Below are 23,012 nucleotides of genomic sequence, written 5' to 3'. Positions count from 1 at the left end.
TATGGTATGAGATCTTACAATACTTGTGTCTGTACCCTCCATGCGTGACAGAGATGCTGGAACATAGTAGATTCTCAAGAAGTTGGTTGAATGGATGGATTCAAGACCCTTTAAATGCCTCTTCTATGAACTCTTCCCTGAGGCTACTGCTAGGCAAAGGTGGTCATTCTATTCTCTAGGCCATAACCTTACCTTTTAGGGGAAAATAAAACTGACTGTATCTGGTGGGGTGCTCTGGCCCACATACAGTAGGGCTGAGTGGCAGAATGAAGTGACATGTGGCCGTGGCCTATTTCATCTTTGCACCGGCCATGGGGAAGCCCCCCACCCCGTGAACAATGACGCAGCCAAGGTTGGAGGCTTCACCTACACCACTGTGCTTTGCTCTGGCTCATAAAGTCCCTCAGGGCAGGTGCCACGTCTTACATCCACTGTCTATACTTCTGGAACCTTCTAGACAATATTTCTTAGTCAACTGAGAGCCTAAATAACCTGTTCACGATATTTACGTTTCTTCCTTCACTCTTGGAAACTATAAATACAAACAATATCTTAAATCATATCCAGCTGGAATAAAATATTTTAATCTCCTGTGAACTTCACGTGGTATCTACAATACCTAGGAAGAGTTCCATTGTGATCGAAACTCTTCATCCTTAGATTCTTTATTTCAACAAACACTTCTGCATTTGAACTCACAACGTTCAAAGTTCCTATGCTAGATACTGAGAAGAATAAAATTGTTTTAAATACAGTTTCTCTTCTAAAGGATTTTTGTCAAATCTCATTAACTTGACTCTTTTTACTCAGTATTATATTTTCAACATGGTATTTGCAAAAGATCAAACAGTGTTTTCGGGTTAATCTTCATAATAATTTAAGGAAACTATATGAGTATTATAATAGTAACTGCCTAATTAAGATCTAAAATGCAAAAATAAATACTACAATGAGTCTAAACGTATCTGTAATCCGTAATTTATGTTTCCAAACCTTTTTTTAAGCAAAGTGAAATCTTCACAAGTCCACAGAGAGAGGGGAGCACAGAGGCTGGCTGTGTAACCCACGCTGCCCAAGGCCACAGTGCCGGGCGGGGTCAGTCGGGCTCTCACCTGCAGCCCTGAGTCCCGGGCAGGCTGATACATATCCCAGGGGGGTCTCCTCATCTAGGAAAGGGGATGATGGCAGACCTCACCTATTGGCTTTTGCTCTGGTTGTGACTGTGGTTAAAATGAAAAGAATTCTTATCTGGACTCAAAATAGTGGCTGGCACCAGGTCAGTGTTGTATTGCTATCATAGCAGAAAAAAATAACGTCTTCCGCTTGACACCAAAATTCTCAGAAGAAGAATGCAATGATCAGGTGTTTCCAAGTATCTGTACTTACGCTCACAGACCTAAGATTTCTGGCTGTTTGGCAAATGTCTAACTTTGATGTGATGTTTAGTCTCAGAGCTAAAGCTCATACAGTTCTTAGAACAGGCTACTTCCGATACCAAGATTACTGGCCTGCTAAACATCTATGTCTTAGGTATACCGAAGACAAGCTGTCCGTGAACTGTTTTTCAAATCTTGGGATGCTTCATTATAAAAGTTCATGGAGTTATAGAATTTGAGGAACGAAAAGGACCCCAGTGGACACCAAGCTCAGCCCGGAATGTGACAGATGTTATCAAAATAAAGCAACTGGTCGAGTCAAGATCATTCAACCCTTAACCATACTTGGCTGTGAGTAGAGCCCAGAGTCCATGGGACCCAGTGTCACTTGACACTATGTCGCTGACAATGTTTGTTTTTCCCTAACCTCTGTGCCCAGAGACCGCATAGCAGAGAAAGAAATTAAGAGCATGGATTTGGGGAACAGTTAGATTTGGGCTCAAGCCTCAATGCTGCTGGTGACCTCAGGGAAAGCACCTGAATGTGTCTCAGCTTCATTTGCTTTATCCGCTAAAAAGGGGTACGAAGGGAAATCTTACAAGGATTACATCACATAACGCGTGTAGGGGTTTAACACAGCGCCGGCACAGCGCGTGCGCTGGTGAAGGACAAAGATTGCTATTTTATTACTGTCGTCACGTACGTCATCCTTGTTATGAAGAGATTCATGCACACAACGTTTGCATCAGAAGTTCTTTTTCTTACTGGCCAAACCTAAGAAATAGTTCTTGGGTTGCTGACTTAACAGGTGTGCACTGAGTGTGAGTGCGTGCATGTGTTAGGGAGAGGGAAGGAGGGAGGTGTGTGTTTCCATCATTTGACAAAGCCAAGTCCTGGGGGATCCCACGGCTTCTGTCCGTCCCCCTCAGCTCACTTGCAGTCTGCTGTGATACGGCCTATATACCATCTCCAACCACAAAATCCGATTGTTGGAATCTCCGGGATTGACCAGGTTCGATTATGTAGGAACAGTCCCAAGGAAGTAAGTGAAGCAGGCATGGGATGTCACCAAACTTCAACTGTTTATGGGAGCAAAGAAGGGCTACCAGAAGATTCCTGCCACGGGAAATCTAATTAGCTCCGTGATTTCCTACAAAAGCGCTTGGAAATTTGACCTTCAAACCAAAGATCCACATCAAAACGTACAAATTGTTCTACAATCTGAAATCTATGGCTGGAAGGTAATTCAGCCGAATGCATTTCAGATAAATAAAACCAGTGGAATATTTTATTAGCTCAAAAGGTCTCAGTGAAATAGATTCCATTTACCTGTGAAAACCAACGTAAGCAATATTCGGAAAGGTTTTTTTATTTGTTTGTTTTGTTTAGACTTAGAAACTGCCTTTCAGGAGTGAAAAGGTGGAGCTTTAATCCCTAGGAAAAAAATTCCTAAATACCTCATAGAACTAGGACAATCCTTCATGGAGTCAGAAGCAAAAAAAAAGAAAAGGAAAAAATAACTTCCTCTACCATTAAAAATACCCACCATGGTACCCCGATCTCCATTCTTTCCCTTCCTCAGGCCTGACATTCTGTAGATGACCGCCCTTATTTGTCCCTACATGTTTTCCAAAATATAAAAGTGAAATAGAGTCCCAAGGGCACAGTACTTGAAAGGTTATGAGAGTTGGAGAATTTTAACCATGCCTGCCAAATCAGCAGATGGCTTGTGATTATAATTATATGCATCAATAAAACGAATAATCTTTACAAAATTTGAATTTCTACTAAAGTAAGGGATTTAGTAAGCAGATGCAACAGAATGCATTTTGTTTAACCCTTTTGGTAGACACTGGTATATTTCACACACAAAAAGGTCAAGGGCTCTGTACATAATAGGTTTGCCCCTTTTCTGGAGTAGTCATTTTGTCAGCTTCAATCTTTTCTTGATTTCATTTTCTCCATGAGCATATTTCACCCTCACCCCTTTTTCACCCTTCAGCATAGAAATGTTAAGACTAATTCCTTACCATTGTTTGTTATTTGAAAGAAGAAAATTTAAAAGAGGTAAATACCTTCATTCTAATTCATACCAAATATGCCACAGACAGGAAAGAGCAAACAGTAGATGCATCTTCCTAGCTGATGGTATTCTTTTACAAATTAGCTTTTCAATAACAAAATTTTTCATTTTTTGTTTTCTTATTCTCTGTAATCTACTTGCCAGGAATGAAAATACTGTTTATTCTATTTAAATAATTAACCATTTCATTTCTGGCTGCTTCTGCCTAACATTGCAAGTCCGGATAACTAAGTTTTGTCCCGTGCCAAGCATGAATTCCCTCATATAGAAATTGGACACGTATATGACACATCTGAAAAAAAAAAGGGTGAGGCAAGGTTTACACACTGGCCTTGGGCCATGTTTCCTTCATGAGGAAAAACTCAAAATTTAGGAAATTAAATTAAACTACCTATGTTACTTGTAAGTTTCGGAAAAGGTGGAGAAAATGGACCATCCATATTGGTATACTTATTTGGCAATGAAATCATGATGAAAATATTTTCTCATGGAAATACCAAGTGTAACTCTTCATCCTAATAGCATATCAATTAATAGGTATTTTACTCTGATAAACCAACAAATATAATATTTAGGAATATTTGGAGCACATATATTGTGCAAGTACCTCTATACCTTCATATTTACACTAAGTCAAATAAGTTAAAATGCTCTGATTTTAGAAGCTATTATACTTTTGTACTTAATACTACTTAGTAGTACAAATAAGTCACTCGTAAGACTTTGAACGCATTCGCATTTTGAGGTTGACGCAATTTACCTGCGGATATGAGATACATGAGATCAGAAATTCTTCTTAGCAACAAAATTCTCACAGAGTTGCAACTTAAATGTACAGGTCAAACCCTATCAGAACAAATATTCCTACAATCAGAATCTGAAGAGTTAAACCAAAAAAGTAACAAATTCGTACCTGAAAGTTTATAAATTTGATGCTACATTTGACAAAATACTGTTCAAATACCTGTAAAGACACTTGGGTGTCTCTTAGAGTTCACTGGAATGAAATTTTAAAATATTTAGCCGTCAACTAGTTTCAAGTTTCTTTAAATAGTTCATAGAATAAAATATTTTCCAATCATAATGTCATTGAGAAAGAAAATGTTTTTTTTTTACCAAATCAAAGTATCAATTAAGAGAAACAATCTAAGTCAAAACCTTATGAAATAAGTCTCAAAGGGACAAAAAATAAAGATACTAATTTTAAAAAATGAGGAGTAAACCTAATAGTAGTAAAGACCTTTGCTTTAACTAAATATTTAAACTATGGATATTCCGTTTTGAAATGAAATGAATTTCAATTTCACTGAAATGAAATTTAGTGTTTCTGCTTATAGAAAGTTGAAATGTAATGAAATTTTAGCATACACTTGATTGCTGTTAATAAAGCTATGCATAATCAATCTAATGACGCATATCAATATACACTTGGTATTTTTAACTTGTTACCTTAGACTTGATATGAGCACGCAGCCATGTAAAATGGTTTTCACAGTCTTTCAAGGAATCTCACAAAATTGAGGGCTCTGAAAGTAAAAACACGAGAGAGAGCTCTGTAAGGGTGAGGCAAACGTGGAAGCATCTTCACCTGATACTGGCAGGGCCACTCACTGGTTCGAGCTCCAAGGGAAAGTTAAAGCAGCAAAAGCTTTTCAAATACTTACATTATTATCTTATTTAGTTTTCACAGAAGTTGTAAGGCAAGATTTATCCACCCTGGGCCCCATCTAACAGACCAGAAAACTGAGGCCCAGGAAAGTTCAATAACTATCCAGGACCACAGATTTGGTCAATGGAAGAGCCAGGTTTCAAACATATGAACTCGGGAAGGGAGTGGGGTAGATTCTCTGGTCACTTTGTGTCACTCACGTGACACTTATAACGACGGCCTTATCTCTAGGAAACATGTCATAGCTCTGCTTAGATGGTGGGTAGTTAGGGCTGGAAATGAGCTCCCTGTACTACCCACAGCAAGTCATACAATCCTTTTATGAACTCATAATACTTATTTCTCAAATAAACCAATCTGAATAAAAGTTAAGTCACAAAGTTTCCTTCTGTCAACAGAAATGAAGTTCCTCACATTTCTTTGAAGAAGCAATTTATATGGCAGATAAAACCATTTTCTTCAGGTATTTTCCGTTAAATTTTTAAAAACATTTTTTCCAATTCGAGACCAATACTGGTGAAAACAAGTTCACGTAAAGCAAAAGTAAGGGTCTGTGCCCTCTGATCTTAATTACAGCGCAGCCCCATTTTATTTTGAAGAGTGACGATCAGGTTCCTGTGAAAGTAATCGCACTCAGTTTTAGCCACAGTGATGCAACTAACAGACTTGGGCCAAGACTGCCCACCGTTCGCCGGACTGGAGGGCAGCAGTCAAATACGTATAGCCGCCCGAAAGGATTGTGCGTTTTCTGAACATTTCACTCCTGTAGTAACATGATGAACATGAGCACCCGTAGAAAACATAAATTATACGTCACAAGATTCAAATTTAAATTGTTCAGCACAGAGAGAGCACCTCATGCACCTAGAACGCCCAGAAGAATGACCTAGTTGCCTAACTCTACCTTAAACCAAAATCGTTAGGTTGCAAGAGTAGCCACTTTCAGACAGCTTGCTTTTTCCACGAGTTCTGTCCCATTAAAGGCCTGGTGATGAGATGACATATTAGAAAAATCTGAATTGAGTAAAATCAAAGTATCTCTCCCCTACATATAGTTTACCTGAAAGAACAAGACGCAATTATACCACTTTCTTCACAAAATCTATTTCCCTCTGAATTCTGGTTGCTATAAAAATAATACTTAGAGTTTGTAATACATAATATGTGTTATATACTCCACACGTACAGTCTTAAATGACTCATATAAAAAAATGAATGTTGGGAAAGGAGAAAAGTACTTCAAGACAAAAAAATTTAAAAAGTATGTGACCTCTGGTCACCTAGACCATATTATGAACTATTATGAATCTCCCATGAATACCAGTAGTAAGCAATTTATTCTGTATCATCATATTTCCATATTCTTACATAAATAAAAATGTTTCCGAGCAAGTAATGCAAGTTTGCAAACTGGTTTCTATGTAATATGGAGAGTTTTAATTCATGAACAGATGACATGCCATTATGATATTAAATGACAGTGTCTTCAAAAATTGAATCCTGACACGGATATTATGAATCCACCTATTTTAAAACAGCACACTTAACAATACTTTAAAAAATGTTTTCAATGAGAGTGTCAGAGCTTATTAAACCGTTGACAATCCACTGAGCTGACAGTTCTTAGAATAAAATATGGAATTTACCTGAACGTCGTGGAACAATATCATTCTCTCTTGAACTAAACAGCCTCTGAGTACACACGTCTAAGGCAGACAGACATTTCAGCAAGGCAAATAAGACTTTCTGGCAACTTCCTGTTGCCATATTTCTCTAAAAGGATCCTGCAACGTTATAGTTCAATACTAAATGCATTTTTCAAGGGACACAGTACCCCCGTGCTACTCAGTGTCAAATAGCTTTGATTTTTTTCCCCCAAGTACAGCAAGCAAATAACCACTAATCCTACTCAACATTACAGATTCACAGCAATGATTTTATTTGCAGCTTCAAGAGAACTGGGAACGCACAAAAAAAGAGGAGCTATTATCTCCTTGTTTTGTTGTGTCTGATTGATTGATTTTTAAGATACTGATCGAGGAAACGGTTGTCCCACATCTGTTAAATACATACTAGTGGAGGGGACAATTTTATATTAACGAGAAAGAACTTCACTGCACCCATTCATACCCCAGTTTCTGTTGTGTCTTAAAAGCAGTAGGACTAACTAAAATCAGAGTTACCTCATGCATCTGAAAGTTTTTCAAAGCTGCACACACACCTGAACGGTCGTCACTTGCAGAAGCCCCCTTTCTCCAGCAAATAGCCCACCTCTCCAATTCAAGTTCCCTTGCATTTTGGAGTACACTCGACTTTGAAATGTAAAAACTTTTATGAAATGGCAAAATGAAACAACCGTAAAAGCAACATAAGAGCTTTGATCACTGAAGCAGTATTTCCAGAAGTGAGAGCAAAATCCCTCCATTCTGACCTACTTGTCGAGAATCGGACTTGCATCGCCACGGTTAGGCTAAGATTTGTTCTACTTTCTCCCTGGGGCTTAATTGCCAGACTGACTTACCCGTACCTCCTAGCCTTTGTTCTGCCTCTCACGATGACCTCAGGGAAGCAGTGATGTAGAATAAAGCAGGGGTGGGCTAGGGTAGTCCAGTGTTTGTGTCGTTGTGTGGTGTGCAGGGACACTCTGTGATACTCTAGTGAGCTGCTAAGCTTTTTTTGTAGGCTTTGTGTCATTTACTTAACGACCAATCTCATTAGCTGCCAGGGTACAATGGGCTGATGCATTTTCTATGTACATACTCTACACAGTGACCCTCAAGGTTGCCGAAGGTCTATTTAATCAGTCAAATGCTGAATATATTTGCAGTAAATCACTAAAAAAAAAGAGAGAGAAAAAAATATGAGACTCCCGAGGTATCTTGCAGGCTTCCTATTTAAGGGTGGTTACTCGCAGGTAATAAAATGCATGCATCTTTAGCCAAAACAAGGGTAGGGCAGGCGGAGAGGAATTCTCTAGTTGGCATGGGTGACCTTAATTTTTTTAAAACAGAACTTTCAGCATCAAAGATATTTTCTCCGAGCAAGGAACCCGGATTTGAAATTTAACTTCTGTCTTAGTTTAATCTTATTAGCAAAACCAAAAAAGCGCTGCATCCTTTAGCAGTTTCTCCTGACTCCGAAGTTGCCCCTGCCCCAGTCCTACCCACTGCCCGAGCAGCCTTGGAACTGGCAAAGTTACGTTCCTGCCCTCTTTCCGTGACAAGGTAAAAAGGCTTTTAACTCTTATGAAAAATGAAATGCTGACAGCACGGTGAATGACGACAGCTGTCCATAAGTATCAGGGAGAGCTCTATTGTCCAGCCAGTCCCTGGATAAAATGAACCCTTTACAGCAGAGGCTGTTCAGCTTGGCTAAAGAGTGTGGGGAGAAGCGGAGGAGGTCACTGGAGATTTCGCACACTAATTTAATCTGGGAAAAGGACAGGCTCTGCATCTCCCCTGAACAGACTGGCAGCAATCTGGGCCCCGCAGAACTATCTCCTTTTGCCTGTGCTCTATTTATTCCTTATCTCTGTTTACCAACCGCTAGGTCCCTTTCATTCGCACCACGAGGCCGTTTTTCCTACTATCAGTCAGCAGCTGACACTGTGGAAGAGCCTCAAAGGCAAAAAAAAAAAAAAAAAGAAAAAGAAAAAAGAAAAAAGATCAAAAGTAAACCAAAGCTGTATAAACAATGCAACAGTACAAGTAAATGCATAAACCCTGATTCTTAACCCAACCCACAGGGTGCAAACAAACCCACCACAGTGAGCTATGACCACAGAGAAAGAAAAGACCAAAACCATTCATGAAATCACCATCCGAAAAGAAGGGCTTGAATGGATGCTGGCTGCTGAATCAGGTCAGGGGCGTTCTTACCTCTATCATAATCAATTAAGTAGCAACCAGGACACATTTACCTTGCCGGGAAGGTGAGCTATACACGTCTAAGGGGAAACTCACTCTTATTAAGATGCCAGCAGATTAAAAAAAAAAATCCACCAATACGATTATAAGTTAAAGGGAATCCAACAACGTTAACTTTTTCAATACCTCATCGTGTTGGTTAAATTTAAACAATTCAAGAAGCTGGGCATGAAACCTCTATCATTTTTATATAAAGATACTAAAAAGTTCCGTGCAATCCAGCCAACCAGATCTTTTTCCGTGACCTATGTCAACGTGATTAACGTAGAAAAGGAGTTGGGAAAAGACAACTTCAAGTACAACTTTTTTATCTTTTGAAGACCTCTACAGCGTGTGGGTAAAAACAGAGGCTGGAGTAACTAGTGTGAAGTGTAGAAAGAGGAGAAAACAAAACAAGTGTTATTTTGAACCTTGCAACTTTTGAGTAAATATGAATTCTGAATCTGAAGTAGGCTTTACCTGCATTCAACTCGAGTACTAAGTAAGTCTGAATATTTCGACAAAGGGGAGGATGCCACTTAATATTAGTAGTTCATTGAAGTGATTCGGGATATATATGATTTAGAGTGGGGATACGTATATAGTGTAAGCATAGATACACACACTGCTACCCACATACACATACACAAAATGAGAACGTGTATAATTTGTAATGCTACAGTTCCCTCGATTAACAATCGTGACTCACTTTAAATTTCCCTGATTTTTTTTATCATTGAAATGATTGGAAATGATTGGTTATTGTCATAAAAATCAACACCGTATTGACACAGTCACTAAGACCTTTAGTAAAAAAGGGAAGACAAAATGTAGCTCATTATCTAGGATGATCAATTGGACCAGATTTCAGTTTGTGTTTTCACCTATATGCATTATGAGCAATGAAGTCTTTACTACTTTGGATCCTTTTTTCCAAATGAATTAATGAATTAAATTTATCCTTTCACCAGCTGCTAGGCAGCAGATGGAACCATTTCTGAAGCCTTGTTGAATTCAATCCATAAAACTCATTTCCTAGGATTAGCAGTCCAAAGTTTCTTTTAATGTTTATATACCGCTTGGGATTTTGCATTTCATGATGTTAAACTTTCAATTTAACTATTCTTTTTGCACTTCATATCAAACAATTATGATCTTTTGGATTTCTATAGCAGACATGGCAGGTCACATAAGGACAAGAATTAATTTCAAGAGCAATAAAGTCACACAAGTTACATTTTTTGATGTTTGTTCGCATTGCCCTACTACCATGGAAACTATTTGCACTGTGGTTTTCTTTTAATGTCAACCTAAATACTTACATATCTAGGAGCCTGTGATTTTTGTTTATTTACTCATAAATACATTAAAGCTGCAACCAGAAACATTCATTAACATTATGGAAGCTTAAAGTTTTGCAATTGAATTGTAAGCATAAGATTGTTACATTACCTGCAAATAACTATTGTATATGCCCAGTTAATTTATCTAATAAGAATTTAATCCTGACCTTTTAAAATGGTAATAAAGCCAATTACACAGAGTATGCAGATATGCATTTTATAAATCTAACTTTTTAAAAAGCAGGCTACCATGGACAGCTCCTAGCGTTTTCTATTCTTTTCTAGTTAATTTGCACTTAAAATGTCTAAGTTAAGAAGAACCAGGAAACTTTAAATCTTACTAGCTGATGTTATAGCAGAATACTAATGGCCACTCTTAAAAAGAAAAAAAAAAAAGAAAAAAAAAAAAGGACTCCTTTAAACGTAACTAAATTAGAATCTCCATAAAAGTTCCAGTGTACTTTGAAAGGTTTTAAATACAACTACCTTATTTATGCTCTCCAAGGTACAGTATATCCAAATTTAAAACATAAAAGCTTTTAAGCTTAAAATGATGCTGCTTCGATAACATAAATACAACTAAAAAAGAGTGAATCACTCTTATGTGCAACAGTGATTTCCGCTAATTTGGCACAAGAAATCTATAGTAATCTAATATTGGAGTAAGCCAAGAAGGCCACATAATCACCACTGAGTAACTGAATACTTAGAATAAGGAGAAAAGAGATCACTGGCGACCTTAGGTTACGCACATAAAAGTAGGATAATATGCAGGTGATATTTGCAAGGGGAACAAAAGTTAGGGAAAGTCTAATTTCAGTTTTATTTTAGACTATGAATCTGATTATTCCCTGGACCTTATTTATTTTTTCCCTAACATAAAGACAGTGTACACAATTATATTTAAGGTTTCTTCATCGATTTTTTCCCCTTGAGTTTATGGGATTTTGCAGTGCTAGCTATGGCATAAGATGAGAGTTGGTATAACTTTTCTGACAATAAGCCACTTCCTTTCAGAAAAAAATACCGAAGAAGTTATTTTACACACTTTGCCTATTAGCTGCTTTGTTCTTTGAAATTGAAAGAAAAGCTCAGTATACCCCTTTACGAGACTTCTATGATTTCCACATGTATCAGACCAAAGCATGTTTAATAAATGCCTTGTGAGGATGAAAGGAATATGAGGCCAAGTACTGTTTATCAAGGTATCTGAAATTTTTCTCTATCCTTTAGTAATGTTTCACTGAACTCATCCTTCAGCAAAATTTTGTTCAAGGTTCATTTTAAGTCTTTCTCCTTCTTCAGCCTTTTCTAATATCACTCTTTAACTTTCTGAAGAGTCTGACATCTGAATTTATCAAAAAATGAACTGTATCATTTTTTAAGACTCCTCTTCAGTTCTCTAAATATTTAAAGACAAGATTATAAATACCATACTTATCATTTTAAATATCTTTGGGACTTCCCACAAACTCTTTCCCTTATGTGTAGCCATGACCAGCATTTCGACTTTCCAAAAAGAATATATGAAGCATCTTTTTGATATGGTTATTTGTTTATAAAAATAACCTATATTGTTGTGTTGATAACCCTCTTCCCCCCGGAAAAGATTTCCTCTACCCTAGTGAGCTGTCAGATTTGGGATCTCAATGGTAGTTTTTGTGATCTCAGAAATTATTTCCACTTTACTTTGTTTCAGAGAAAAAAGTGTACTAAGTATAATTTTGTATCAAATATTCTCTGTTGTAAATTTGCACATTTCAAAAATGTATATGAACAAAGGCATTATTGATGCAGTATAAGTGCAAGTGCACCAAGACATTTTATTCTGAAATCCTTCTCAATGAAGATACAACAATCCTTTTTGCAAAAATTTAAGAAAGAGAGACAGAAAGAGCATTTAAAATAATGACCAAGTATATACCACAGGAGAAACCAGAAACAGAAGTTCAAAACAAACATCAGAAAAACCCGTCTACATACTTCTAAAGTTCAACCTTTAGTGCTCTCATTATTTTTTTCCCCCAGAAACAAAACTCAACATGACGACCTAAGACACAAAAACTTACTACAAGGCTGAGTGACTTAAACCTCCGTGCGAGCAGTACGCGGTTCCAAAGTTTTCAACTTACTTTTTTGTTCGTTTCCAAAACTTATATTTCTCTCCTCCCTTGTGTGCTGAACGGAAGCACTAAAGCTGTTTCTTTGAAAGGTAGTTCCCATGATATGACATCCAGTGCCTCTGACTGCTCAGAGATAAGCACCTGCCTTGTGTCCTCTCTTTACGTCACACCTCCCTATTCAGACCTTCTCAATATGATTCCCATTTGCACATCAACAGCCTCACGCGCATACACAGATTTTTTTTCGGCTCTGGGCCCAAAACTTTCACTTTAATTTTCATCACATGATTGCCGTGGCATATGTCCTTCCAAACCTCCCATATATCAGTCATCATGCAAATGAGACGGAGTATCACTCCTCGGCAGCAGATGGCCAGGGATGATAACAATGGCTCAACAGAGGAGATGCAATGTCCCTGACTTTATCGCCACGGCAACAACAACCTAAAATATATGTAATGGAAGTGGTGCTTATTAATTTTGCAGGCTCGAGTGTTCTGATTTTGTGAGTGAATGGGCTGAGTTAAAAAGGGGGCTGTGTCCTCCTGCCTTTAGAAGACTATCTATAAAAGCCAGGGACCTGGAAATTATTTTCAGTGACTAAGAAGGCAACAGCCTAGCAATTATTTGAGTAATTAGGTGTAATTCCTCCCTGTAGGCCTTGTACCCTCCTGTGCTTGCTTCACAGAAGCTCACGAATTAGACAGGCACAGATACTGAAAAGAAAAGTGCCTCAAGATACAGCGGGGGAGCTTGCAGGAGCCCTGTCACTTGGCCTCCACCAGGCTTGGTAAACACAAGCCCCAAGCTATAAGTAAATAGAGGCCCCACTTCACAAACACAGACCAATTAAAATGACAAAGGCGACCACACTTCTGGGTGGAGCTTAGGGAAGCTCGATGCTGCATGGGGCTCCCACACAGAATGGTCTCCAGCTCCGAGCCCCCTGGCGCCCCATCCCTGCATCCCCATCCCTGCCCCTCACACTGGGCCCTGGCTTCACTTCCCTCTGCAGGTCGTGCCCAGCTCGCCAGGGAATTCTTTCATGTGGCTCTTTTCATCCCTGACTCCTAGCGGATCCTCGATCTGCTACTCACTCCTAACCGTATTAAAGAAATGAAATCATGGGAAGAAAAAAAACCCAATCAATCCTTCAAAAATGTGCAGCAAGCCCTTTTACATTGGAAAGGGCAGACCCCCAAACGGCCAAGACAAGTGGGAGCTTTTAGGAAATGGGACAAAAAATCGAGAGGAAAAATCTGGCTTCCAGATATTTACTGGGAAACTATTTTTTGAAACACCCTTGGCAGTATTTTCCGACTAACCAATAACATAATGACGATTTCACTTTTTGTTTGTTTGTTCCTAGGGTTGAACCACATAGCAACATTTTGAAAAGTTTGAGTCGATTTATTTTTCAAAGAAAAACCACCATGGCAGTAGCATCTTATGACAGCAAACTAGATTCTGTGTCCATAATGGGAAAAAAAAGATATTAGTAAGAATTTATTGCCTTAGAAGAGGAAAACTATAAAAAATTTTTTAAAAGAATTAAAACCTTCTCACATCCTTTCAACCTTGAACAAACCTCACAGACACTGTGCTAGGCTCTCTGAACAGATGAGGGATGTGAGATAAAGGATCTTAGTGTTCTCCTCCAGCAGGACCTTAACGAATTGTTTGAGACCCTTTCCCCGCACTGTTCTGTGTCTCGGTTTCCCGAGAGGTACCAGAATCCTGCCCCCTTCCCCGACCCCAGACCTGGAGCCCAGGCCCAGGATAGGACTCCTCCAGCCTCCAACTCTCTGTTCACCGAAACAAAGCAGCCTACCACTTGCTTGGATCGGGTACAATATTAAATGCGTTACAACCTGAGTGTGTGGGGTCGCGGTTTATGCTTAGATTCGCTGGCCTTCCGAGCGTGTGGGCTATCAATTCACCCATGTTTCGCAACACTTTGCCGTTGTAAATAATCTGATTGCCTAGCGCAAAATTTCATCGTGCTATTTAAGCCTCCAGTGCAAGGACAGATTAGGAGCAGAGGATGTTCACTCTGAAAATCTCCACCCTGGGAGTGTAGGGTCCTCAAATCCCGCTCCTTGAAATGAGCTCCTTTCCTGAGCTGTCACCCGTACCATTAGGGAACCCGCACAAGATGCAAGTGTTTGCAGTGTAGTAACGACACGGATTTCTAGCGGACAGACCAGGCACTGGACCAATTTCAGTGACTTTACTGATCCTATTGACACTGAAATAAACAATCACCTACTATTGAAAAAAATTTTTCAAGAACAGCTTTATTGAAATATAAATGACACACTGAATTAGTTACCCACTGAAAGTATACAATTTAATGGTGTTCATCTTGTTCATAGCCGTGCAACCATTAACACAATTTTAGAGCACTTTCATCACCCCCAAAAGAAATGCCGTAACCCTTAGCAGTCCCTCGCCATTCACCCCTCTCCCCCCATCAGCCAATCTAACTCCCTCCTTCAGGCCCAGATAACCACTAATCTATTTCCTGTCACTATGAATTTGCCTATTTTGGACATTTCATACCAATAGTACAATATCTTGTCCTTTGTTACTGGCTTCTTTCATGTGGCGTATTTTCCAGGTTCATCCATGTCATGGCATGTATAAGGACATTCTTCTTTATTACTGAGTGTCCTGGTTCACTGTTCGGATATACCACAGTTTATTTATCCCTTCACCAGCTGACGGACAGCTATGAATAGCGCTGCTATAAACATTCAGATACAAGTTTTTGTGTGGAGGTATATTTTCATTTCTCCTGGGTGTGTTCCTCGGAGTGGAATTACTAGGTCATTTGGTAACCCTACCTTCTGAATTGTTTTCCACACCACTTTACACTCCCATTGGCAGTACACAAGGGTTCTAATTTCTCCACATCTTCACCAACACTCGTTATTATCTATCTATCTTTTTTTTCTCACGGCCATCCTGGGGCATGTGAATGCTATCTAATGGTTTTGCATTACCCTAATGACTAATGGTATTGAGGATCTTTTCATGTGCTTATTGGTTATTTGAAATCTTTTATGGAGTACTGTTTATTCAGATCTTTTGGCCATTTTTACACTGGGTCGCCTGTATTTTTATTATTGAGTTGTAAGAATTCTTTATATGTGTGTCCTTGATACAAGTCCCTTATCTGATATATAATTGGCAAAACTTTTCTCCTGTTGTATGGGTTGTTTTTTTACTTTCTTGATTTTATCCTTCAAAACACAAAGGTTTTTTTTTTGTTTGTTTGTTTGTTTGCGGTACGTGGGCCTCTCACTGTTGTGGCCTCTCCCGTTGCGGAGCACAGGCTCCGGACGCGCAGGCTCAGCGGCCATGGCTCAAGGGCCCAGCCATTCCACGGCCTGTGGGATCTTCCCGGACCGGGGCACGAACCCGTCTCCCCTGCATCGGCAGGCGGACGCCCAACCACTGCGCCACCAGGGAAGCCCAACACAAAGGTTTTTAATTTTGATGAAGTCCAGTTTATCTATGTGTTTCTTTGGTTACTTCTGCTTTGGTGTCATATCTAAGAAACTATTGCCAAATTCAAAGTCACAAAGATTACATCTATGTTTTCTCCTGAGAGTTTTATAGTTTGAGCCCTTACATGTAGGTTTTTGATTCACTTTGAGTTAATTTTTGTATATGGCGTGAAGAAGGGGTCTAACTGCATTCTTTTGCGTGTGAATATCCAGCTTTCCAAGCATCTTTGTTGACAAGAATACGTTTTCCCTGTTGAATTGTCTTGGCACCCTTGTTGAAATCAATTTACCATAGAGGTGGGGATTTATTTCTAGACTCTCTATTCTATTCTATTGGTCTATATGTCTCTATTTACACCAAGGCCACACTTGCTTGATCACTGTAGCTTTGGAGCAAGTTTTGAAATTGGGATTTGTGAATCCCCCAACTTTGTTCTTATCCAAGACTGTTTAGCTATTATGGATCCCTTGAATTTCCATATGAAACTTAGGATCAACTTGTCAATTTCTACAAAGAAACCAGCTGGGATTTTTATAGGGAATGTGTTGGATCTGCAGATCACTTTGGTTAGTACTGCCACCTTAATATTGAAACTTCTAATCCATGAACATGCCTTTTCATTTATTTAGGTTTTCTTTAATTTCTTTCAACAATGTTTTATAGTGTTCAAAGTTTTACACTTGTCTTGCTAATTTTATTCCTAAGTATTTTATTCTTTTTGATACTATTGTAAGTAAAATTATTTTCTTACTTTCTTGTTTTGTTTATTGCTACTGTGTAGAAATACAATTGATTTTTATATGTTTATGTTGTAACTTGAAACCTTACCGAGCTTGCTTGTTAGCTCCAATAGTTTTTTTAGTGGATTCCTTAGTATTTTCTGTATACAAATCTGTATACTGCATCACGTCATCTGCAAATGGAAATAGTTTTACTACTTCCTTTAAACCTCCAGTACAGAACAGAAGTGCAAAGAACAGACACCATTGTTCTGTTCCCGATCTTAGAAGTTAAGAATTCAATCTTTCACACTATGCATGATGTGAGCTAATTCTGGAATTTGGAAAGCTCAGTTTAAAAACATTTTAAACATAAAAGCTAATGTCTACCTGGGACGGTAAACTGCCCTATATTGGTGTAACTCTGGGGAGACCAGAAAGAAATCCCCCAGCTCTACAGTTTTACAAGTACCTGGTATGCGGTTTGTCACGGTGCTTACTGCCTCCTAAACTGGAGTGTGGTCTGACACAGGGGATTCACTCCTTCCAGTTTGGTCTGCCTTGGTGGCTCAGAGCATCCCCAAGGAAGTCAGTAACAGCCTGCCAGAGCTAAGTTCCAGCATGTCCTTTGAAGTCTCTCAGGTTCCGGTAGTAATGGTCACCTGGACCCCAAGTTCAGTGATGCTGTAGAGGCCAAACTATAGGTTCAACTTCTAGGTCTTCACCTTTCATGTCAACATTTGTGAACACGCTGTCAAGGTCAGGTGTAGGTGGCACACCTATATTCCACCTGCTGCCTGGGATTAAACCAAACCGCCTCAGTCATAAGGATATGGCCCATCCAGTTCACATTTTCCATTTTTAACCCCTACAGATGGATTCTGAGTATTTCCTATACCTATTTGCAAAAGTAGACATATTTGTAGCCAGTAAAACGTAGCAAATTGAATCAGATATTGGAAAGTTATAGAATCAAATGACATTTTGATAATAAATGAAAGATAAGACACCCCCAATGCAGCATATTAGCTCGAATTATAATGAGGATGATACTATCCACAGTAATAGTAGCTGTCATTCGACTTAGTGCTTATCTTCTGGCAGGCACTGCTCTAAGTGCTTTTCACAGGCTAATTTGGAAGCTGAACCCTAAAATCTCATAAATTTCCCAAATATGTGCTGCTAGTAAAGCTGCTGACCCAGGCCTCAAGCTCAGGTGGTCTGCGGCCAGGCCCCTTTTCTCAACCACCAGGCACTTCTGCCAGCTTCACTCTTGTCCACACATCAGATCCGATCAGAGAAAACCACCATGAATCTGATGGGGAAACTCTCCAGTGAATTTGTTTTCCCTTCATCTTTTGGTATTTTTGTAAGAAATGGATACCAGTGTAAAAGGTTTCCAGTGCTCCATCTTCTGATCTTTTACAAAACTGTTATCATTCAGGAAAATGAAGATTTTTCAAGCAAAACTGATGGGGTCAATAAGAAATTTTAAAGATCTTTCTTTTGTCAGGCGATGCTTTTCATCAGGAACCACATGAATACTGATATACAGTTAAGATATAGTGAGGGGTAAAATCTTTGCTGAGAATCTTGGTACACATACCTTTACTTCTGTACTTGTATGTGTACCTTTGCCTATATCTACGCCCACACCTATGTCTATATTTGTCTCTATCTATTATGTCTGTATCTATATATTTGCAATATGGCCTTGACATCAGATAGATATAGTTTTGCTTCATCCCCAGGCAGCCTGAATTGCATTTGGTCCGTGGTGGGCAGCTCACTCACTCACTCACTCTGCCTTGTGACAGGCTGCATCACTCAGCTGCATGAAATCCATGTTAAGATCCTTGTAAAGATCCTTGTACCTACTTCACACGTGGTGACATTGTGGCCTTGGATCATGGACTTGAGGGATCTGAACAGGGTCACCATGGTGATGTGCTCATCCCAGTCATCCCTCCACACCCTGCTGATTCTGCATCACATTCCTGCAGCTGGAGGTCCAGCTCTGTGCATGCACTGAGCACACACAACTCATTCTAGGTGTGTGGGCCCTTATTCTCATTTCTCTGCACAACCCCTCCTCCTCCTACACACACAGACACACACAGCAGTTATTCTATTTAGATAGATTTGGGCTTAAACAAGTGTCTTAGCTCAGGGTGCTATAACCAAATACCACAGACTAGGCAGTGTTAACAGCAGACATTTACTTCCCACAGTCCTGGAGGCTGGTAAGTCTAAGATCAAGGTGATTCCATTCCTGTTAATAACTCTCTTCCTGGCTTGCAGATGGCTGTTTTCTCACTGTGTCTTCACATGGTAGAGAGAGAGAGCTCTGGTCTCTTCTTCTCCTTATAAGGGCACTAATCCCCCCGTGGGGGCCCCACCCTCAAGACCTCACCTAAATTTAATTACCTCCAAAAGGCCCCACCTCCAAATACCATCACAATGGGGGTAGAGGCTTCAACATATTAATTTAGGGAAGACATAAACATTCAGTCCATAATAACTAGCTTGTTCCCCTCTTCTCAGAAAGGCAATCAGGTCTATTATGATTCCACTTAGGAAAAACTCTGCATTTTCTAGACTTCCTAGTTTCCGTCTCACTGTGATTTGATGTAGTAGACCACAAGGTCTCCAACAAAGGATTCTCTGTGGTTTCTACAATTCATTTTGTAAATGTGTTTGGAATAAGTGTCTTCATGACTGAATAGTTAGCATTTAAAACAACAAAAAGAAAAGAGCAGAAGAGGAAGGATGATTTCAGAATGGCCCAAGCAAACAAACAAGCCTGCTGGCTAACACTCTGAATGTCCGGAATGGCGGAGGAGGCCAGCACGGTGCTCTGGAGGCCCAGCTGCTGCCACTGACTTTTAAAGAGGTGAGAAGAGAAAACACAGCTAAATAAATCAGTTGCAAAAACTTTAAGAATGTCGAACGTGTTTCCAGAGATCACACAATATTTTTCTTACCCTTCTCTGAACAGACAAAGATATGACCAGAGACTATTCTGGACTCCATCCTAGGAACAAGGCAAGGATGACAAATGACATGACTTGGGGTCGTCTCGATCCAGGCGGGCCTCCTGCAGTCCAGTGTTCACCCCAGTCCACAGCACAGCTACATCCTCAGCAACCTGCAAACACCGTTTCACTGGCCTCGGATTCTAGGCGCCTGTCATTCTCACTGTTCCATGTTGGGTTAAACCCCAAACATCAACTTCTCAATCTGAATGGGAAGCTCAGATGTTAAAGTTCGAGTACTACTGAGTTACTGGGTGGACCCCTTGCCGACCCGTCTCCACGCTCCATATGACACCCACACCCACACTGCATGCAGGACCCCAGACTCCAAGGCCCCTACCATCCCCGTAGCTACAGCCCTTTACAAACTCTTGTGATGATCCCTTTCCAACCCTATTTCCAGGGCCTGTTCCAAGTTCCCATCATCCATCATCTGAGCTCCTAACATCACGGTAGCCAAGCTCTTCCACAGTCCCAGCAACGTGCCTCTTTCCAGGACATCCTTTCCCGTGCCGCCAGCATCATTTTTTCTAGAAGGCAAATCTAGTTGTGTCCATTCTATGGCTTTCCTTTTCTTCCTGGACAACAACCGGGCTAAGCCTCCCACCCCCGTCTTTGAGGTTAGGTGTGGCCACATGCAGAGACAGGGCCGCAGCCTCACGCGTTCATCACTTCCCGTCCAGCCCACAAAGCCTCCCCACTGTCCTCAAGCTTCATTCTCTTCTGCCAAATGCACAGAGATGACCTTGAAAGCCATATGTTGAAGACGGCAGATCCCCAGTCAGTCTGAGTCCTGAATGACCACGTGGACCAAAGCCCCCAGCTTCCCTTACAAAACACGAAGTTTTGAGACTATTTACATGATCAAAATTAAACTACTCTTGTGTTTGTGTTATTGTACATTTTTGTGTGGATTTCTTAGACAGCTAGTGTTAGCTTCATGAACACATCCTCTGCTTAGAAATCTCTTTTATCTGTAGGACTAAGTCCAGATGTCTTAATACTACAAGGAGTTCCTCAATTTTATCCCACTTTGCCTCTTCAGCTACTTTACCTGCTTCTCCTTACACACAGACTATACAGTTAGCTCCTCCCTATTTACTGGAAATGTCATGCTCATTCTTGCCCAGGGACAACTTAATTTAATCTCCAGACATCATGTATAAGAGGCGATGGCAATCACATTACAGTGATATAAATGCATCAAATTAACATGTTGTATACTTTAAATTTACACAACGTTATATGTCAAATGTATTTCAGTTTCAACAAAGAGGCCTTAAATGTGATTCCATCTCCCCGAAGACTCCTCTCAAAAGGGGCCCAAACTTCTCACTGCTGTCCTCAGGCTATTATACTGCTTGTGTTTCTTCCCCAGAAACCCAAATATCTGGAGCGAAACTGAGGTCACAGTGCTTGTGTGAAGGGCTTCTTCTGCCTTTGCTGTCATTCTTCACTTTGGTGAGGAACTAACAGTTTCCTTAGTGAGCATCCGTGTCGGTTTCCATTTTCCGCACACGTCCCTACTGGGGAATTGACAGGTGTGGAGCTCGCTGTGATTTGGGTGACTGGATTCTTCTATCCTGTATGGAGAGGAAGTGTCATTGCTGCCTCTTCTCCAAATAAATCACCTCCCAGGTAGACATACAGATGGCTCAAAAATACTTCGTGCTTGGCACAGAAAAAAAGCTAAATAAATAATCCCAAAGTGTTAAGACAGATTTGTAAACCATTGATGTTGGAAGATACTGCAGTTATTTAAGGCAAGTACTTACCCAGACCTGAGTTTCACAGAACACCTTTGACGAGGATGAACTCGAGGGACCATAGAGGGAATCGGTTCTATCTTCGCAGACACCTGAGCGCCAAACGCTCTTCCTCATATTTAACTATTATTATGAGTAAACTTGTGTTAACATTTTTCTGTGTATATTTAATCCTTCGAATTTCTGATAATACCATATAGATTTTTATAAGTGAAATCTATCAGAGTTCCCTTCAGTTATTTTACACTCTTTAAAATAGTGACTTTGGGGCTTCCCTGGTGGCGCAGTGGTTAAGAATCTGCCTGCCAGTACAGGGGATACGGGTGCGAGCCCTGGTCCGGGAAGATCCCACATGCCGCAGAGCAACTAAGCCCGTGAGCCACAACTACTGAGCCCTCGTGCCACAACTACTGAAGCCCACGCGCCTAGAACCTGTGCTCCGCAACAAGAGAAGCCACCGCAATGAGAAGCCCACGCACCGCAATGAAGAGTAGCCCCCACTCGCTGCAACTAGAGAAAGCCCGCACGCAGCAACGAAGACCCAACGCAGCCAAAAATAAATAAATAAATAAATTTATTTTCAAAATAAATAAATAAAATAGCGACTTTTTCCGATTTGATTTATATCCAAGTATTTTGGGACAGGGATGTCCTATTTCCTAAGCATTAAGAAATATGATATTAAGAAAATTGATAACCAAGTGGAGTTTGTAGACAAATCTCCACAATATCCTCATAAATTAAGAAGGAAATATTCCTTAAGGTGAGCGCTCCAATCAGACCAATAATGTTAAAAATTCAAAATTTCAAAAGTCACTGATCCAAAATGAACAAATGAAATAATACTTGAACTTCCAATGGGAAATTATTTTTAAATTTAAAAATTGTGTTCAACTTTATTTTTTAGAGCAGTTTTAGGTTTACAGTGAAATTGCGAGGAAGAAGCAGAGGTTTCCCCAGTGACCCTCCACGTGTGGAGTCTCCCCTGTTATCCACACCCCCACCAGATGCTTCATTTGTTACAACTGATGAACCTACACTGACACCTCATCATCACCCCAAGTCCACAGTTCACTTTAGGGTTCTCTCCGCGTTGTACATTCTGTGGTTTGGCCAGATGTATCCACCTCTGTAATATCATACAGAGTGTTTCCACTGCCCTAAAATCCTCTGTGCTCTGCCCACTCACCCCTCCCTCCCCACCAAGCCCTGGCAACCCCTGATCTTTTCACTGTCCCCATAGTTTTATCTTTTCCTTAAGGTCATATAGTTGGAATCATGAAGTACGTAGCCTTTCCAGATTGGCTTCTTTCATTTAGTAATATCCATTTAAGTTTCTTCTGTGTCTTTTTATGGCTTGATGGCTCATTTTTCCTTTTTTCATCATTGAGTAAAGTTCCATTGTCTGGATGTACCACAGTTTGTTTATCATTCACCTTCTGAAGGACATCTTGGTTGGTTTCAGGCTTTGGTAATTATG

This window comes from Monodon monoceros, unplaced genomic scaffold (genome assembly GCF_005190385.1).
Source record: "Monodon monoceros isolate NGI ecotype Baffin Bay Population unplaced genomic scaffold, NGI_Narwhal_1 Super_Scaffold_14, whole genome shotgun sequence".
Taxonomy (NCBI): Eukaryota; Metazoa; Chordata; class Mammalia; order Artiodactyla; family Monodontidae; genus Monodon; species Monodon monoceros.
Note: the sequence above shows the minus strand (reverse complement) of the source record.